We start from the raw sequence: 7,542 nt of genomic DNA, 5'->3' as shown, positions 1-7,542 counted from the left end.
CACTTAACCACAACAATGGCAAATGATCTTGAGCACTTCTTCATATGTTTATTGGAATCTTCTTTCAAAGAAATATCCCTTCAAATTTTCTCTCACTTTTCATTGTGCCTTTGATTTTTGAGCTAGTTCAGTCTCTTGCCTGTCCTCATTTGTAGCTAGGCATTTCAATAAGGGTAAATTAGTTGTTATAACAAACATTCCCGAAATCTAATAGTTTAACCCAATATAAATTTATTTTTTCCTCATGCAAAATCTAGTGAAGATGCACCGTTCAGCCTGCTGTTCTTAGGTGCTGCCTTTTAAATAGAGAACCCAGGAAATTTGATTCCTTTCATTTGTGACTTGGACGTGTCATCCTCTGTGGTTTCAAGTATTTTTGGCTTACGTTCATTTATTTGAACAAGGAAAAAGACAAAGAGTGGAAGATTGAATGGGACATTTTATAACTGGGGTTGGAGGTAGCAGACAGCAATCTGCCCACATTCTTTTCATGAGAACCTGGTCATATTGTCTGACTGATATGTGAGGAGTGTTAAGAAATGAGAATTAGCTGTGTGCCTAGGAAGAAGAGAATCAAATATTGGCTGATTTAACATCTCTACAACAGTGGGTGAAGAGGTCAATTGGTGATTCTTAAATATTTTGGGCTCACTGATCACTTTATTTTTTTATTTACTGTGATTGGGTGCAAATTTACAAAGCAGATTTGTTTTACTCTCAATAGTTCATGCACATTTGATTTTATGGCCCTGATTACAATCCCCAGCCATAAAAACTCTCCTCCTCTCTCCTCCTTGTGCCCTTCCCTGTGTTCTTCTTATCTATGTATCCTTGCCTGTCCAGCATTCCCTCTATGTGAATGCTGCCCTTCTGATGTCTCATAGCTGATTCGTCTAAGAGGTGCATCTCCCTAGGGTAGGTGGGTGTATCTTGCTGGGCTAAGTGTTCTGCTTGTAGGTCTTTCTACTGTTGGGCTGAGAGCTAATCCACAGAAGTGAGCCAATTTTCAGGCCTGAAGGATAACCCAGGGCTGTAGTCTTGGGGGTACCACCAGTCTCTATCTGACCAGTAATTCTGGTCATTTTTATATTTTTGAATTTTGTTCCACATTTTTCCTCCCACTCTATCCAACCAAACAAAACCAAACTCACTGCTGTCGAGTCGGCTCTGACTCATAGTGACCCCTCCTTGGTTTCTGAAGTGGTATCACTATGGAAGTAGATTGCCCAACCTTCCTTCTGAGGGGTGGCTCTCCAATTTTGATCCCTTTCCTAGTGGTTGGTATTGGTAGCCACATACCATCTAGTTCTTCTGGTCCCAGGGTTGTGAATGTTGAGGTCGTCATGGTCCATCCTATCTTTGGACTAATTGCTTCCAAATGGCTTCAATTTTCTTTGCTCTTCTTTGCTCCAGATAAGAGGAGACCAATAGTTGCATCTTAGATGGCTGCTCAAAGCTTTTAAGACCCCAGTCACTACTCACGAAACTAGGATGAAGGACAAGATTTTTATGTAGTACGTTGTGCCAGTTGGCTATGGTCCTGAACCTGTAGGCCCAGTGATTCTCTCCCTCAAGGTGTTTAGTTGTCTCTGAGAAGCTACTCCAACCTTGTCCTCTTTTACTTTTGCAATCTATGTGGATACTTTTGTAGCACAAGTACATATCTAAGACTGTCTTTGGCCAAATCTGTCCTTGGTCTTGGGTATATTCCTGTTCACTTACCCCCACCTGATCTTCTCACCTGTCTATGCATTTACCCATGCGTAGTGTTTGGTGCCACTGGTAATGCAGTATTGTGCATGTAGTAATATTTGCCTCTGTTGTTTTTATTTTTGTACACATTTCTATGTCCTCCCTTTCCCCATGTTCACTGCGCTGGTCACAGACTATTTCCATACCACCCATCCTCTCACCCAAATCAACGTGTGACCCCCAAGTATTTTGAAATTATTCCTCCCCTTCCATCCCATCCCTGGTAACCAACAAAATGAATTTCCTTCCCTGCATAAACCTTACTTTGACTTTTTACAATAATGGACTCATATAATATTTGTCATTCTATGATTGACTTATTTCACTCAGCATAATGTCCTGCACATTCATCCATGTTATGAGATGATTCGTGTATTCTTCATTATTCTTTAATGTTGCATAGTATTCTATTGTGTGAATGTACCATAATTTGGTTATCCATTCATCTATTGATGGACATAAAGGTTGTTTCCATCTCTTTGCTGTAGTGAATTCTGCTGCAGTGAACATGGGTATGCATATGTCTATTCATGTGCTGGCTCTCACCTCTTTAAAGTATATTCCTGGTAATGGAATTGCTGGATTAAATGGTGTTTCTATTTTCAATTTTTTTTTAAGGAAATGCCAAACTGTTTTCTATAGTAGCTGCACCATTTTACAATCCCACCAGCAGCAAATGAATGCTGGATCAAATAGTATTTCTATTTTCAGGTTTTTTAAGGAAATGCCATACCATTTTCCACAGTGGTTGTACCATTTTGCAGGCCTACCAGCAGTATATGAGAGTTCCAATCTCTCCACACCCTTGTCAGCATTTCTTATTTTCTGTCTTCTTGAACTTTGCTGTTATTGCTGGGATGAGATGGTAATCTCATCATTGTTGTAATTTGTATCTCTATATAGTTAAAGATCACTGATCACTTTCAAAGTTTTATAACAGCAGTGCAACTTTTCAGAAAAATAAAAAAAATGCACAAAATTTTACATACCTCTCCTCTGAAACCCAATCATGAATTCTCTGGTGATTCATTTACTCCTGGCTAAAATCCCCTGAACTGGATGATATAAAGTTTTTAAAACTCTAAAATCTGCCTTTAAGTGGAGCTATTGGAAAAGTTGGTGTACGAAATTCTACATGTGTGTAAAAGTACACACACTTGCATGGTTATGTTTCATCTACCAAATATGAGGAAGTTATAACGAGGTGTAACATTAGTACACAGAGCCCAGGTTATGCAAAAGGTTGAGAGTTCGAATCCATGTAGCAGCTCTGCAGAAGCAAAATCCTGGTGATCTGCTTCTGTACAGATAGCAGCCAAAAACCTTAGGGAGCAGTTCCACCCTGTAATGTGCGAGGTTGTGTAAGTTGTGGGCCAACTCAACAGTAGCTGACAAAAACAACATAGTTAATGAACAAGTTGTCGTCGAGTTGATTCTTATGCATGGTGACCCCATATATTTCAGAGTAGAATTGCACTCCACAGGTTTTTCAGTGGTTATGACCTCTCAGAAGTAAGTTGCCAGGCCTTTTTTCTGAGGCTTCTCTGGGTGAATTTGAACTGCTACCCTTCCAGTTAACCGTTGAGTGCTTAACCAATTTTGCTGCCCCAGAACTGTTCTCATTATAGTTGGACGCATGGAAATGTATTGTGAATTCCTTGAGTGCTTATATAATTATCAAGGTAGGTATATAGAGAGATGAGAAAATTGAAAAAAATTTAAGCAAAAAAATTTGGGGGTAAAAATACTCTGGTGGCGTAGGGGATGAGGCAGTTGAGTGATAACTGGAAGGTCAGTGGTTCAAACCTACCAGCTGCTCCACCAAAGGAAGATGGGGCAATCTACTTCTGTAAAGATTTATAGCCTCAGAAACTGAATGGGGGTGGCTATGAGTTGGAAACGACTCGATGGCAGTGAGGTTTTTTTTTTTTTTTTTTTTGAGTAGTTTTATGGACCTTTCCACTTTTAGAAACATTGAAATAATAAGCCCACTGTACAGTGTGATTGTAAGGCATCAAGATTTCCCAGCCTTGAGATCTTTGCAGGGTCTTTGACACCATAGCAATAGTATCTCCATGCAATTCAATGTACTTTTTATTTTTTGTGCTTCAATTTAATTCAATAAATATCTCATGACTAATAAAGGTACTATAATAGACGTTCTTAGTGATGAAAATTGATTTTTACAAATCTTTACATTTAAGGAATTTTTAGTCTAGACGTAAGAGATAAGACAAATAGCTACCTATAATTCAGAAGGAACACATGCTCTAACAAAGATAAGGAAAGAACTATTCAATGCTGGGAAGAGCATTTCTGAAGCTGCAAGGTCCTGTGCTCACTTCTGGGGAAAAATGTCTGTGTTGAGCCTAGGATATAAATACATGGAGATGTGCTGGAATAGAGTAAGAGAGGATAGGAAGAAAGGACACTTTTGGAGGAAAGAACAACATTCATTCACTTTCATTCATATATTCAACCAAAATTTATTGAAGGTCTTCTATGCACTAGACATGAGGAAATAAAAGGATCAATAGGAAATAATCCCTGTTGTCCAGGAGAGACAACACAGTTTTATGGCTGCTTTCATAGAAGTGCATACAGGGCATAGTGGGCCACAAAAGAGAGAGCAGTCAGTTCTACCTAGTGACCTCTGGACAGCCTTTAAAGAGGAACCTAAATTTTAGAATGTACTCACCAGAGAGATAAGCATAGATCTGCAGGACAAGGTATAAGATGAGAAATATAAATTGTTCTGTTGTATGACTCTAGCTATGGTTTGTGTTTATTCATGTAGGGGGTTAAAGACATGGTATTGGAAAATACTGGCAAGTATTAAGGCTGTAGAAATAGGAGAGGGCTTTGTATGATCTGCTAAACATTTGGGTTTAATTCTGTAGGTCAATATGCCTCAAACTTGCTTAATCATAATAATCCCTCAGGATAATGGTTAGAATTCCAGTGGAATGACACATTTGTATTTTAGAAAAGGTCAATTTGTTCATGTAGATATATAGTAGGTTGATGAGAAGGTGGGTAGAGTGGGAGTTGAGGGACTAGTTAGGAAGCTGTTGTTACACTACAGCTTGGTTTGATGACAACCTGGAGAAAGGCAGCAGCAGTAAGGAATAGAAGTGGTAATATGTAGGAGAGATATTGAGAAGGGAGGATGTTCAGGGCATGCTTACTGATTGCATGGGGGACTGCGGTAGGCTTGCAGAACAATCCCACACTACTGCCTGGGGTTACTGGTAAATAGCAGTGTAAGAAAACAAGAGGTATGACCAGGGATTTGCAAGGATGCTGGTTTGATTAGTAGAACAGGGTGAAGAGGAATAGTAGAAAGAAAATTTGTAAAATTTGTAGGGCCAGATTTCAGAGATTCATGAAAGCCAGGCTAAAGACTTTTCAGTTCATGGAAATCTGAATGCTGACTTCAGTTCTTCCATACAATACTAGAGTCTTTCACCATGAATGAGGTGATTTCTAGTGAGTTTTTAGTTTTGCAGATAGGTGGTTGCTAATGGCTGTCTAGCGACCGCTTCCACTGTTATTACCCTCAGTGACGTGTGTGATTTCTTTCTTTCCTTAGCTTCACAATGCACTTTGTTACAACATAGCTCTTTCCTTTCTTTTCTTCCCTCCTTCCTCCCATTCCTACTTTGTGCAGGCACAAAAGAAGCCCCCTCATGTCAGAATATTGTGGTTATTTGCTTGAACCTTTTGTATGTAAACATTTTCTCATTCTCTGGTCTTGCCTCCACAACACCTGTGGGTTCCATCCTGTGTTCATCATTGGATTCCGGGTTTCACACTCTTCTCTGCTTTGATTTGGTTTCTTTCATACTTTAATTTGACACTTACTTTGTATCTACCACTGATCTTTCTTTCACTCTCTATTCTTGGCTATGATACACAACTTGTGTTTTCTTTTCATCTGTATTTAACCTTATCCCACTCCTCATATTCAACTTCACATTTCTGGTCCAAGCTAATATCTTTAAAGAACATTGTTTAGCTTTACCCCTAAACAAGGACACTCACCACAGTGATAAAGCCTTCTCGGAAATTCTGCTTTTGTGATTCAGTGTCTAGCTGTCTTGGGCTCAAGCAGACCATGGCAATGATACCTCTATTTTGTAGAAAAGAGATAATGTTGATGTTGTTGTCAGGTGCCATCAAGTCAGCTCTGACTCACAGCAACCCTGCATACAACAGAATGAAACGCTGCCTGGTGCTGTACCACTGTCACTATGTTTGCTATGCATGGGCCTATTATTGCAGCCACTGTGTCAATCCATCTCATTGAGGGTCTTCCCTTTTCACTGACTCTCTACCAAGCATGATATCCTTCTCCAGGGACTGGTCCCTTCTGATAACCTGACCAAACTACAAGAGACAAAGTCTGACCATTCTCACTTCTAAGGAGCATTCAGCTGTACTTCTTCTAACACAGATTAGTTCATTCTTCTAGCAGTCCAGTTCAATCCAAAGAAAGTATATGATCTGAAAAAAGGGTAAGGAAATTGTATTTGAGCATTTATTTTGCTCCCCAAACAGAACCAAGTATCCAGGAAAGGCTAACAGAACAGCAAATCATCTATTAATAACATCATTAAATATTATGATCAGATGTGTTATACGGTTCAGCTGAATTTATAATCAGATGTGTGGTATGGAAAGACCTACAGAAAACAAGCTATGCTAGCAGAGGTGTGATGCGTGTTTTAAAAGAACATACATTTTACAAAGCCTCTTAATTGAAGCTGTAAGAGGAGAACACTCCACTGATTTCAGAGGGTTAAACAGCTTTAGTGAGTTCTAGACATATGTATTAGTTCCCACCCCTACCTTCTCTCCCCCCGAATGAAGCAATATAACAATAACAAGTCCACGGAGGTTTTTGGTTGGTGGAGGATAGAGGTAGTTACAATTGTCCCTATCAATACCTGCTGGCAACGTGAGGGAGAGCAGTTGGGCTATGATGGAAGGGAGCATAAAGAGCCTTTTCCCAGGCACCTTTACGTTAGCTTGAGATATAATAGATGAGGAGGTGTGTAAACATGTTATACCTTCTGCATACTGATTACTTTTTGTTTTATTGGAAACCCATTTGGGGGTTTACTTTTTGTCTTGTAGATAATTGCAGAGCAATTTCTGAGTCAACTGAGAGAACAGATGCTTCATTTGAGTCATATTTTCTTAAGTTATGTAAAATCTATTTCTCCATCACCCACAATATGCATATGGTTTGCTTAATAAATTCGACCATTGTGAAAAAGTCAGATTTCTTCTCAAATGAAAAAGATTTGTTACCTCTGAGGATATTAAAAATAAAGTCTTTGGATTCTTGAAGGCATATCCTAAAGAGTAGCTCTAAGGGTCTTTGAGGAAATAGCAGCACTATTGAAATAAGTGGGTCATCTCAGATCATCTTTGCTTGAAGGAAAATGAAGCATTTTGAGTATATGAGTTTTAAGTGTGTACTAAAAGTGTGTACTTTAAAAGGCAGTCTTATTTATTATGGGCTTCCTTGAACATGGTTACCTATAGTTAGCCAAACTGTGAGGTTAAGGACACGATCCTCCAGACTACCAAGTCTTTCCAGGACTTAAAAATTACTTAATGAATTGAAGTGTTGGATTGAAGACAGGTGGGTGGACAATTGCCTCTAATATAAAGTGGAATGAAAAATAACTGTTAAATGTTGTTGTTGTTGTTGTTAAGTGCCGTCGAGTCGTTTCCGACTCATAGCGACCCCACGCACAGCAGAACGAAACACTGCCCGAT

The sequence above is a fragment of the Orycteropus afer genome, unplaced genomic scaffold (genome assembly GCF_000298275.1).
Source record: "Orycteropus afer afer isolate SDZICR_OR568_19922 unplaced genomic scaffold, OryAfe1.0 scaffold00154, whole genome shotgun sequence".
Lineage (NCBI taxonomy): Eukaryota > Metazoa > Chordata > Mammalia > Tubulidentata > Orycteropodidae > Orycteropus > Orycteropus afer.
Note: the sequence above shows the minus strand (reverse complement) of the source record.